Consider the following 13,564-nt stretch of genomic DNA (forward strand, 5'->3'; position numbering starts at 1 on the left):
TCCACACGTAAACTCTTACACTTCAGTTTAGCCAAATGCTCTGGCCTGCCCGAGGTGGAGCAAAACGACCTCTTTATTCATTTATCAAATATTAGCTGAGCCCCAATTATGTGTCCTGGAACAGTGTTTGACACTGGGATTAAAAAGATGATTAAAACGCCATTGACCTAATTTAGTTTACGTCTGTGCAAATGTAAACTTCCTAACATTCTTGTGGCAAAGATTGCCTCCTCAAATCTTATACACGGAAGAAAATTCTGGGAAATGTGGCGCAAATCAAGCCTGGATCAATTCTGCTTTCCCTTTAGAACTATAATCTCCTAGGTGACACCAGGCCAATTCTGATTAATTTTGAATAGTAGTATGACCAGTATCTTTAAATTCAAGAATGTTAAGGGCTAGTGGCAGCTTTACAATCGGGTTACTAATACAGAAACATCATTTAGCCTGTTAACCATTAAGAAGGAAAAACCATGCTCATTTCTTTACAGGTTTTCAGATTACCTAATCAACAGATTTGCTTTTGCTGGTGAGCAATGTGCAAATTTTCCATAGATTGGATTATTTTATTTTCTCTTATTTAAGACTGGCACTCAATAGGCATCCCAGCTTCTAATCTTCAAGTGAAACACTTCTCAGTTTCACAAATCTTATAATTTGAGCTCTATTCCCCACAGAGTTGCAGCTCGCCAGGTGGCAATGCAGAACTTTTTCTGCTAACAGAATGGCAGCTTGTCAGCAGCATATTCTGAATCACTGGGTTTCAGTATGATGTTGGTTGGCACAGGTTTCGATTCTCTTATCAAAATGTGGCTAGCCATTCTCATAATGAATGTTTCTCTTCTTTTTTAAATGTTCCTTTTCCAGCCCCCATCTCCACCTACTAAAAAAAGTGAGGACCAACAGAAGTTGTATTCTTAAGCATGAAACTTTTCCTTCTCATCCCTGTTCCCATAAATTGACCTCCAGATTAATCTAACAAAAGCAGTTCCCCATCTCATCAGTTTTTCTCTCCAATTTTCCTCGTCCCCATCTTTGTTGGCATCCACCTTCTTCCTAAGTCTTCACCTTCGTCCTAGATACAAGCCAAGCAAACTATCACTACCGAAAAGCAGTATTGGCTTTAGCCAGCTCCCTTCCAAAAGGAAAACGTTTTTGGCCGCCATGAAGCCCTGCGGGTGGGTGACTGTCTCGATGTGCCTGGGACTGCAGGGGCTCCGGGACAGTCTCGGACACACGGGGCGGTTGGTCAGGCAAACAGACGTACGGCTTTGGGGGAGCAGAAGCTCAGACAGGCGGACAAGGAGAGTCCACCCCAGGTTCCCTATGGCCCGTCCGGTCCTCTCTTACGGGAGGATACTATGACAGCTCGCCAGGGCCTTACACCTCTCTCCCTTAGCAGAAAAGGAAACTGAGGCACCGCGAAGGCCCCGGCCGAGTCGCGCGCCCCGCCCTCCGCGCCCCGCGGGCCCGCTCCTTTGTCCGGGCCTGGGCCTTCCCTCCGCCGCCGCCGCCTCCTCGCCCGGGGCGCGGCTGACGCGGCGGGCCAGGAATGCGTTTCCGGGGGGAGAGGGCGGCGGCGGCCGGAGGAGCGGGCTGGGCAGCGCCGAGGAGGCGGTGCCGGGGGTCGTTTCCTGCGGGGAGGTGGCCCCGGCCGCCGAGTCTCCTCCCCCGCCCCCAGGAGGAGGAGCCGCCACCGCCCGCCGCGCCCGAGAGCCGGGACGCCGCGCCAGCCCCCGGGAGAGGCCGAGCGGGAGCCGCGGAGCAGCAGGCCCGAGCGACCGGCGGGGCCCGGACGCCGCCTGGAGAAGGTCGGGGCTCAGGGCTTAGGGCTCGGGGCTCGGGCGGGGCGGGCGGCGGCCTCCGGGCTCCGGGGCGCGGCTGGACCTCGGGCCGCCCGGCGCGGCCAGGCCGGGACCTCGGCGGGCGTTGGGGCGGGTGGGGGAGGCGGCCTCCAGCCTTCGGGCAGGAGAGGAAGTCCGGGCCCGCGCCCGCGGCCAGGCCTCTCTGCCGGACCTCGTCCCCCTGCCGCCGCCCTCTCCCTCGCCGCACGCGCGGCCGCAGCGCCCAGAGCCCGCCCCGCGCGCCGAGCGGAGGCTCGCCGGCCTGGGCGCTGTCACGTTGGGGGCGGGGGCGTGCGGAGGACCCGCCGCGACCGGCCGCTCAGACACCTGCCATTCGGAGCGCCCTGGCCGGCTGTGGGGCCGGGGACGGGGACGGAGACGGGACAGGCGCTCGGCCCGCGCCGCGCCCGGGGTGCCCCCCGCCGGCGAGCGGGGAGGGAGCGGACGCAGGCCTCCCAGGACGCGCCGTCTCGGCCCTGGGGACCGGCCTGGACGGTGCTCTTTGTCTCCGTCTCGAGCGCGGGCTGCCTTTGCCCTGAGCAGCGCTGAGCTTAGTCATTAGCTTCCACATAAGGAAAACTGTTCATGCTTCCAACTTGCAGAAGGCAGGGGCTGGCTCTCGGCGCCGGGGCCGCGGGGTGGGCCCGAACGAGAGGGGGCGTCGGAGAGCCGCTTCGAGAAGAAGGCGCAGGGTTGGCATCCCGTGTTTTATTTGTTTCACTTAATATTTCTAAGAGCCGCACTGGCGCGCCGGCGCCCTGGGCACGCAGGCCCGGCTCCCGGCGTCCCCGCAGCTAGTGCCCGACCTGTTCCTGACGCGGCTTCACCGCGGGCCATTTCTTCACGCTTCATAACAAGTTTTTTTAAGAATACCAGTATGTAATGCCTAAGCAATTTTTATTTTGTTAATTTTGTGCTTTTGAGTCAAAACCTAGTACTGGCTCTTCCGATCACTAGTACAGTACACTCTTTAACCTCCCATTTCCTCATCCTGTAAAATGGGAACAAGAATACCTACACTAATAGTAAAAGTAATAATTATTATAGGAGTGACAATGAGGGCTCTGCGTAGCTCTAGGCACTTTACATGTATTGTTTTGTCATTTAATCCTGGAACCGATCCATGAGGTAGGTGCTGTTTGTGAAGAAACTGGGGCAAAGGGAGCATAAGTAATCTGCCTGTGGCCATCCAGCTGGTAAGTGGAGAGCTAGGGTCGAGCCTGTGTTTGAACACAGGTAACCCTCCTTTGCTACAGTATACTTGTGAAAAGCAAATGCAAAATATCAAACAGTTTAGAGTAGATGCTCAATAAATACTGACTCCTTTTCATTCCTTCTTGGTATATTAAAATGGTTTAGAAAAATTTGGGACCCGCCCCGTGCGTGAACGGTTAACTTCTCCCGCTCTGCATTGGCCACCTGGGTTTGCCAGTTTGCATTCTTGGGGCCCACCTAGCACCGCTCATCAAGCCGTGCTATGTCCCACATAGAAGAACTAGAATGATTTACAAGTAGGATATACAACTATGTGCTGGGACTTTGGGGAGAAAAAAAAAAGAGAGAAAGATTGGCAACAGATGTTAGTTCAGGGCCAATCTTCCTCACCAAAAAGCGAAAAAAATAAAAAAAGTCGCATGTAATTGATAACATCATTAGTAAAGTTTCTTTGGGTTGCATCCACATAGCTACTTAGGTGGGTGGAATTACTGGGTTGTTATTTTTTCTTGTTTTGATGGTACAAAAATAGCAAATGCAAAATGAACTTTGATTAGATATCTTTCTTAAACTAAATAAGCTTTTGCAAGAGGTTGTGTAATAGACTGCTTTTAGAAATGATTAAGGAATTTTAGTTGGAAGTTATTCATTCTACATTTGTGGACATCAAGGCCCGGGGGATAGGACTGACTTAAGAGTCCCACTATAATGTTCATATTTTTAAGTAATTTTGGTTCCACGATCAATATTAAGTGAGGGACTGAAGATGATGAAGTGATAAATAGAAAAAAGTTGAAACAAATCGATATTTTGGTTACAGGCATTTGAGGAAAACCCATTTTACTTCTCCTAAAATTCAGTATAAAATGGAAGATGTTATTAGAATGCTAGTTAAAAAGATGGGATGCTTGAGGATGAAGTCCAAAGCTTTTGTCTGCGATGGTGAGCTCAACTTGAGTTAGAGGACACCACATTTCAAGAAAGGGCTTTTTAAAAAGAAGCCCGACTCCATTGCTCCCACTTTTCTGCTGTGTAAAAGTAAGGGGAGTGCACTATGCTGAGTGAGAGGAGCTGGGCCCAGGAGGTGAGTACTGTACCCCTCCACTCATGTGAGGCTCCTGAGCAGCCAGAGTCAGAAAGACAAAGGGCAAGGGTGGTTGCCAGGGGCTGGAGGAAAGGGGTATGGAAGTTGCTGTTGGTGAGTACAGACTCAGCTTTGCAAGATGGAGAGTCTGGAGATGGATGCTGGTGATGGTTGCACAGCAGTGTGAATGTACTTCATATCGATGAATTGTACACTTAGAAACAGTTAAGATGGTGAATTTTACGTTATGTGTATTTTGCTACAATTAAAAATAAATTATTAAAAAAAAAGACAGGGGAGGGGCTGGCCCCGCGGCCGAGTGGTTAAGTTCGCGCGCTCCGCTGCAGGCGGCCCAGTGTTTCGTTAGTTCGAATCCTGGGCGCGGACATGGCACTGCTCATCAAACCACGCTGAGGCAGCGTCCCACATGCCACAACTAGAAGGACCCACAACGAAGAACATACAACTATGTACCGGGGGGCTTTGGGGAGAAAAAGGAAAAAATAAAATCTTTAAAAAAAAAAAAAAAAGACAGGGGATATGGTTAATACTTTACTTCTGTAAATAGAAAGCGAATAAACTCCAACTTAAGTCATCTCTCTTGACTTCACGGACCTAAACTTTTGTTTTTGTAATGTTGATTCTTTTAAAAAGAATGTTAAGTTATATATTGATTATTTTCTAATGCCCTCACCATGGTGCACATGAAAAGTATAGCAGCAACGATATTGAAAATCACTGGATTTAGTAATTTTAACATTCAGGTGGCTTTCTTAGCTTTCTGATCAGTATAATTAAAATCTGCCCCAAATTACCATCACTGAGTGAAAATGCAATTCTATATTGGTGTTGATAAATTCTTCACCCCAGGAGGAACTCTGGGGACATCTGGTCACTTTATAAAATAGTGGAAATTAATCCAACAGTTGAATGTGGTGCTAGTTTTTGTGAAATGCTTGCCACTCAATAGCTTTATTGTTTGGCTTCTTGCCAGATAAACTGACTCTCAGCACAGGGGGAGTATAGCATAATATTCTATCTGAAGAAAATATTTTTCTTTAATATCCTGTAAGTGCACTGTTTTGCTCTTACCTACCCTCTAGAGTGATGAGATGAAACATCTTGTAACTGGTAAAAATTTCAGAACTTTTGAGTTCTGAGAATTTAAATTTCTAAACGTATGACAAGCTAAATTTTCTGAGAGGCTTCCTATGGCCTGTTAAATTTTAGATTTCTGCAGTCTGCATGGAGAGTTAGGATCTGTCAGGTTTTGGGTAGAATCCTAGAGGATTATCCTGTGCCAATATGTCAGTCTCTCTTGTCGTGTTAGCAGGTCTGTTCTGACTTTGATTATATGTTATAGGCTTGCTGTCCTTTTATGTTGCGGAAGTGGGAGTGTTGGAGTAGGGAGGATGGGTTGACAGGAATAAGGGTAGGGAAGAGCACATTAGTCTTCAGGGTCCTGAAATGGTGGCAGTGTCTATAGCTGTAGAAAACTGAAAAAAGTTACAGTATGTACCTAGGTGAAAGGAGCTGCGTCTGTGGAACTGACATTAGCAGCCTTGGAATAGTTCAGTCTTAGTTGAAAAAAAGTCTCTCTTTTTTAGGAGCTGTGTGCAAAAGGAGCCAAACTATACTTGTAAATTTCTCTTCTTTTTTAAAAGATGACTAGTTATAAGACTCACAGAGTTAAGTTTTATTTATAAGATAATATAATGTGGATTTTTAGAAGTCAGGTACCTTAAAACTGTATTTTCGGTTTGTGGCTTTAGATGAGAAGGTTAACTATTTAGTAATATGCTAAAACATGTATATATTATCTCATCATGAGCTGTGTGTGTGAGTAAAAAGAAACTGCTTCAAATATCCGTAGGACGTGTGTAGACACACACAAGCACTTGCGTGTACATCTGTTTCTTACTTACAGGACCAGCCTCATTACACAGTCTCCAAAGTGCAAGTTCCTGGCCCCCAGGGTTGTATAAAATGACTCACTGGAGTGTAGAAAGAAAGTATGACTTAATATGATACATATTTTTTAATCTCATTGTTTTAAAGTTTAAATTTTTTTTTTTTTTGGCTGAGGAAGATTCACCCTGAGCTAACATCTTTTGCCAGTCTTCCTCTTTTTGTGTGTGAGCTGCCACCATAGCATGACCACTGACAGACTAGTGGTGTAGGTCTGCACGCAGGAACTGAACCCGGGCCACCAAAGCAGACCACTCCAAACTTAACCACTAGGCCACCAGGGCTGGCTCTAAAGTTTAAAATTTTTATTATGATTTATTATGTCTTACTATATTGCTGTAGAAGTACATATATTTTAATTTATAAATAAATATGCATATATTTTGGGTCCATGTATGCCCCCAATTTTTTTTAGTAATAAAGGTGAGTGATCAAAAATATTTGATGATCAGTGGTTTCAGGGATGATTTGGGTTGGTGGTAAAAGAACTGCTGTATATTTAGGAGGGAGAGGTTGCTAAAACTTGGTGTCTGAGGTAAGAGAGATGAAAGAAACTCAAAGTGACCAGGATTCTGGTTAGGTGGTGCCATTTGCCCGGGTGGGTAATATGACCGGAAGGGGTGGTGCTGGTTGACTGGAGGGAGAGGAGAGGATGCATTTATAATGCTGAGTTTTTAAGGTGACCATGGACACAGGTGGAGATGTCTACGAGTGCAGTTGGATACGATTGGGAGCTCAAAACAAGAAGGTTGGTTGGGAGATTTAGATTTGGGAATCCTTCGTCTCTAAGTGCTAGTTGAAGCTATAGGCTGCAGACGGAAATCCCAAAGGAGAGTGTGTGGAGTGAAAAGGGGCCAGAGAGAGAATCTGGGAACACTTAACAGTCAGGGGCTGGGTGGACGAAAAAGAATCTAGAAAAGCATTTCCCTTCCCCAATTTCTGCTCTGAATTTCTGATTCCTTTTGTGACAGTTTAGTGAGTGACTTGGATATTTGCGGGTTCTTCCTGTGATTGGCATGTTTGAGGTAAAGACAAAAACACTTCAGTCTTTTTAAATGCATTATTAGAGAAGCGGTTTGATGTAGTTACGGCTTCTGGATTTGGAGGTGGGAAACCTGGGTTTCAGTGTGAGCTCTGCCCCTGAATCTCTCTGTGGTCCCTGTTGGAATATTTCACCTTCCAGGGCTTTGGTTTCTGCATCTGCACCATCAAGAAGCGTCCCTCATGCTCTCAGTCTGAGCTGAAGGATAGCCGCTGCTTGACCCAAACTGTCGAGTGCAGCTCTTCTCTTTCTCTCATGAGCAACCGTTTTCTTATATCATTGCCAAAGAGGATCAGTGCTGTGTGAAATTATTGCTTTACGAAAACCTGCCAGTGCTAACCAGACACAACTATTACTGTTATCTCCTTGTCAGGAAGTAGTTCTGTTGTAGTGACGTTTAATCCTTCAGTGTGTTGAGTGCCCGTGACCTGAGAAGTGCTGTGCTGAGTGGGTGTAGATCAAGAGGTTGATGTGGACCTTGCTGTTGAGTGTATTGCCTGGTTGGGACGAGTTGCCTTCAATCTAGGGAAACAACAAATACCAGAGACTATTTTTACAGAATGTACCATTCCAGATAATATTCTCTGATAGGTTTTTAGGAAATAATCAGCATTGGCTTAAGTGGTTTTGGAAGGCCTTCTAGAGGAGCTTGGAATGGTATGAGCAAAGATGTGGATGAGAGATGGGCACCATATTTTGACCATAACTGAGGTTGTCATTTACTTTGCTGGACACTATCAAGAATATGTTATGGGACCACAATGAAAGGAGTAGTTAATTCTTTATTATGGTTGGCGAAGAGATGAAGAGCCAATGAAGGCCCAAAAAAAAGTCAGAAAACTAAAAGATAAATTAGTATTTTATTTTGTCGTAATGAATGTAGTTTCAGTGGAGTGATGAAGAAAGTATTTACATGAAAAATTTATGGGGAAAGTACCATTTGAATTATGGTTGTCACATTTCAGTGTATAAATGTTCATTGAATGAATATGTAAATAACTTTCATACTCTTTATGAAATTAGGAATAGTAATTTATTAGTTCCCCAATATCTTATATGTTATGATTTATTTCATATTGTGATTTCAGTCCTTCTCTAAAGGGGTGATGGTAGCTTATATTTGATTATTGGAGGAGGAGGTTATAGGTTGAAAAAGCACATTTAGTATTATGTTATGTTAGGAAAACACAACAAAAAACACAATAGGGAATGGATTTGTGCTTATTAAAGAAACATGGATGTAAAAGGATGGAGACCCATTTATTAAGTAGTCACTCAGGTTCTTATGTTTAGAAGCCTACGACCAGTGAATGTGTTGGAGAGGGAGAAGAGAATGCCATGATCAAGTGAACTGATCTGTGGATTACTATAAGGATATTTGTTGCTAAGAGCATTCATATTCATGGTCATATTTTATCCTTGCAACAATTCTGAGGTAGATGTTATTCCCAGCTTACTGCTAGTGAAATGAGAAATTAATATACCCAGCACTGTGTGTGTTTGACTGCACTACAGGGCCGAGAGGAGATGAGACAAAAGATATGGTTGAAATTTGTTAAAGTTTTGATCAAGTAAGAATTTTGGAGTGATTCACCTAAAAAGTAGATAAACTTGCACAGTTTAGGAACATAGCTTACAGTTCTCCTTAATTGGAATTACATGGAACAAATCTTGCTTTCAAGAGCTTATCGATACCATTAAACAAGATAGTTACTTTTCTTTGCCAGCTCCATTCACAGTTATCTTTGTAAACTTGCCCCAAAGTAAAATTTCTCAACTAAAACAGTTGCTAATTTCTTCTTTTCCCCTCGCAGGGAAAGGCAAAATCTGTGACACAGCTCACTAGGCTGGTTTGAAAACTGTTAATTGTTAGGTAACGTCTTATGTTTTGAGTGGCAGGAGGAGCTGGGAAGGATCAAGTCCAGGCAACGTTTCGTGCTCATCGTGGATCAGCCCTTAATATTATCGCTTAATAGCTTTCTTTAAAGTGTTTATTCTTCTGCTTGTATTTTAAGTCCGTTCTTCTGCAGTCTTTAAGTTTATTTTGTGCTCCCTCCCCAATTTTTTGAATTTAATGCATTATTCATTTTTTTCTTAATTCTCACATAAGGCCAACCTTTTTTGGGGGATGGGGGTGATACACCAGTTATCTACTTAATGGATCACTGTTGGCTGTGTCATCATGTTTCTGATTGGCTTGACTTATTATTTTGAATCCTATGTGGTTTTTCTTAAGCCTGCTCTTCCTGTCCTGTTGATTCTGTTCCTTGTGTTTGTGAGTTCTGCAGAGGATTTCGACTTAAATTTCCTTCCTTTGTTCTGCACACTTTTCCTGTAGTTTTGTGGTCTTGCTGTTTGTGATTGCTCTAAGATAAGCTCTATTTGATATTTTTCTAAATTCCTTGAAGAGCATAATGACTTTTTCTAGATTTTCTGCTATTTCCAGAGAAGATTCTTCCCCTCCTTTCACTTTTTGTCCTGTAGAGGTTTTCCTAGTTGTTCAGTTCCACACCCTTGCCTCCTCCCACTTCCAGCTTGTTTATCTTCAGGGCTTTCTGGTGACAGCATGCGGTGCATCCATTCTTTATCTTTCCCTCGCATTTGTGGACTGGGTGGTGGGTCATCACGATTGATCGTCCGTACTCTCATTTTCCTGGAGAAGGAGGATGGAGTAGTCACTAATGATGAAGTTTGTCTTCGGTCTGTTGTTCTGTCATTTTCTTAAAGTACCTAGCCCTGTTGTGAGCTGTTCTCAGGTTTCAGATTGGTGAGCCTATAGCTTTGGAGCATCCAGACCTTTGTTGTTGGAGCCTGTTAGCCCCAGGCTGATATGCAACTGGGCAAGAAGAGGCGGTGCTCGTGAAAAGCCTTTTTTTCTCCTGGGTGGGAGTAGTGAATTTTAGGAGATTTTCCAGTGGAGACCACTGTTCTGTGTGCGTGCGCAGTGGGTGGAAAGGACTTCAAAGGAGGCGTTAGCTGTGTCTCTGCCTTGGAGTTCTTAGCCTCTTCTTTTTCCCGTTACCTCCATTTTTCTTTTTCCCTTCATCTTTTCTTATCTTCATCTTTCCATATCTGTGTTCTAAGTTTTTGTTAATCATTCATTCTAGCTTATTATTTGGGCCATTAAACACCTCCGTGATCACCACCACACACCTCTTCCTGCCAGACAGAGAAAAAAATGTTGAGTGTTACTTGTTGTTCTTGTGAGGGGGAAGGTGCTGTTGTCCTGGCTGAACCATGCCTAACTCACCCTCAGACTTGATGGAGTAGAGGGGAGGAGCGCTTCTCCGAGCTCCTTCCGTTTATGCGCTCCCTTCTGGTTGCTCTCAGCTGGGGTGAACTGCGTGTTCATCACTGAGGCTTTCTGTCTGGCTCTGGTTCTTTTTCTGGACTACATTAATTTTATTTTATTTTATTATTTTTTAAGATTTTATTTTTCCTTTTTCTCCCCAAAGCCCCCCAGTACATAGTTGTATATTTTTAGCTGTGGCTCCTTCTAGTTGTGGCATGTGGGATGCCACCTCAGCGTGGCCTGATGAGCGGTGCCACGTCCGCGCTGAGGATCCGAACCGGTGAAACCCTGGGCCACCGAAGCAGAGCGCGCGAACTCAAGCACTCGACCGCGGGGCCGGCCGCTACATTAATTTTAAAATACTGATTTGTTAATGGCCTGTTTATTTTTACCCTTTCAAAAGCAGGTACAGAAAATAATGATGGTGGGACAGACTTGGGGTGAATCCAACTTTACTATATTTTTAGGGGAGTATTATGTTATTCCTCAGTTGTGGGTATCCAAATCTTTTTCACCATTAGGCTGAAAAGATTTTAAAAGGTTAGGACATAGAAAGGGAAGGAATCAGATTCTCTTCTCCTGAAGAGAGTATCTGAAGGTGAGAACCCTTAGCCTTTCTTATTAGAAACCTACTTCTATTGAAAGCTTGGGCTTTTGAATTGGGCTGTGGGTTCACATCCCAGCTTTGTCACTCGTTGGCTGGCACATGATAGATATGCAATAAATATCTGCTGACTTTAATTGAATTAGTTGTCTTGAATAAAAATATGCCCTTCTGCAAAGATTTTATAGGAAGAAATCTCTTGTGGATGACTTCTTTTTGTACTACTTAGCTTTTGGGCAGCTTATTTTAAAACTTGAAGTAAATGTAACTCACCTCTTTTTTTTCCAGTAATTTTTCTCTAAAGTGTAATTGTTTAATTTCTATAAATATAGTACATATAAAGTTTTTAAAGATTTTTGTCTATAAATGTCAAAGGAAATGCCAAATGAGTTGTGACATTGTTAAAAACATTAATAAATGGGAGCCGGCCTGGTGGCATAGTGGTTAAGTTTGTGTGTTCTGCTTCTGTGGGCCGAGGTTTACTGGTTCAGATCCCAGATGCGGACCTACGCACTGCTTATCAAGCCATGCTGTAGCAGGCATCCCGCATATAAAGTAGAGGAAGATGGGCACAGATGTTAGCTCAGGACCAATCTTCCTCAGCAAAAAGAGGAGTGTTGGTGGCAGATGTTAGCTCAGGGCTAGTCTTCCTCCAAAAAAAAAAAAAAAAATAATGAGTGTATGTTTAAGTTTGAACAGAACATAAAACCACACTTAGCCTTGATGAATAAAGATGAGATTACAGTGGAGATTAAAACAATTATGTACACTTTTTGTCAGTGGGAACAATTGCACATATTGGGATTTTAATCACTAAAATGAGATTGTTTGCGGGGGGGCGGTGTTTAAGGTTATTTGTTGTTCAAGGAATGAATTATGACCTCTTAGATAAAATTGAACATGGTAAAAAATGGTATTAGGGTGAAATGCTTTTGTGGGAATGACACACAAAACCTGTAGGTATGCTCATGAAATCTGACAATTGACATAACTTTTCTTGGCCTCCATTCGCTTTGAAGGCCTAAGAAATAAACTCACAGAACATTCTAGGTCCTTTCCATATCTATGCTCTGAGTCATTTCTAACACTGGAAGATGTTCTTTCTTTCAAAATAGTGACTAAGTACGCTTCCAAAGGTTACAGTTTAAAGAAGGACAGAATCAGATCACAGCTTCTGGATCAGATGGCCTGGTTTCATTTTCCATCTGTGAGTTATTTAACCTCTCTGTGGTTTGGTTTCCTCATCTGTAAAGCAAAGATAGTATTCCCAACCTCTTAGAGTTGCTTGGAGGAGATAGCTAGCTGTTATCAGTATTATAGTCATTTGAAGGTATTGAGATAAAAGCAAGATAACTTTGTTACAAGTTATCTTAAATCATCAAAATGCAGTGTATTGTATTATTCTTGTCTGTGCCTCGTGTGTGCCTAGTCTGGCCCTGTAATTGAAGAAGTGGGTCCGCCTCTTTTTGGTGGTCCTCATTGGGCAGCAGTCCCTGGATGAACTTAGACTGTACGCGGCATTTTGATTCAAGTTTCCACTAGTAAGATGTCTTTTCAGGGCAGTTTCTTTTAGCCTTTCCTAGGTTTGCTTCCCCCTGAGAGAAGCCTCAAGTCATTCTTCCTTATTTCTGTTTGTATTAGATATGCTGTCCACACCCTGATCTTTTTTTGAGGTGCTCTGTGGTATTAGCCTTCAGAAATATCTGTATTTTGTCTAATGTGGTAATACAAAACACTGAGGTTTTGCTGCTTTTATTATTTTACATACAAATTACTAGGAATCTCATTGATAGAAAGCACATTAAATAGAATAATCCTACCCAGTTGCGGAACCTAAAATAAGTACCTAATTATACTTATGTTATTAATATGATAGTATCTGATTAAACCTTACTATACAGTAAAATAGGGTTTTGCTGTATCTGAATGGCTGTCATAATCTGCATTAACCTAGTGTTTGTAGGCATGTTATTTCTAACCCTTACACCTTATCCTTTCTTCCATATCTTGTGTCTCCCTCAGGCAGATCAGTCCAAAATTTTCTTATGGAAAATGAAACTTTCAAATATAGTTACCTCTTTATTCAGTCAAGTCGTTATTGAGCTCCAGCTATAATGTGTCTTAATAATGGTAACAAGCAGCACTTAGGGAGTGCCGTCAATGTGCCAGATGTCCTTTTAAGTGTTCTATATTTACCAGCTTGTTTAATCTTCACATAACCCCTATAAGGTAAGTACTACTGTCTCCATTTTAAAGATAAGGAAATTGAGGCACAGATTACATAACTTGCCAGGGTCACCTGCCTGGTTAGTGGTTGATCAGAGGGTGGAATGCAGGACTCCAACTCCATGGTCCAGGCTCTACCTCTGTGGTCCGTGTTATGGTACAGTGGTGGGACGACCCATTGTTAGGCTTACTGTTTTTTTGGATACCTCAGAATATCTCCAGTTATCTTTATCTTTAGTTTCTTTATTTTGTATTAAATATTGAGATACTGTGACTGTGCTAGATACAG

The 13,564-nt window shown here is 43.4% G+C and overlaps 1 protein-coding gene across 3 annotated transcripts in view; it reads left to right on the forward strand.

The window, feature by feature from the left end:
* Nucleotides 1-1,568: 1,568 nt before the first annotated feature.
* ITGB1 (integrin subunit beta 1) overlaps nt 1,569-13,564 on the forward strand; it is a 46,023-nt gene continuing 34,027 nt past the window's right edge. Inside the window, exon 1 of one of the 3 annotated variants that reach the window (XM_070254653.1) lies at nt 1,569-1,811. The gene's annotated coding sequence lies outside the window, so the exon portion shown is untranslated. The remainder of the gene's footprint in view (nt 1,812-13,564) is intronic. The other 2 variants (XM_023631884.2, XM_070254652.1) reach the window with 2 other exon arrangements.

The sequence above is a fragment of the Equus caballus genome, chromosome 29 (genome assembly GCF_041296265.1).
Source record: "Equus caballus isolate H_3958 breed thoroughbred chromosome 29, TB-T2T, whole genome shotgun sequence".
NCBI lineage: Eukaryota > Metazoa > Chordata > Mammalia > Perissodactyla > Equidae > Equus > Equus caballus.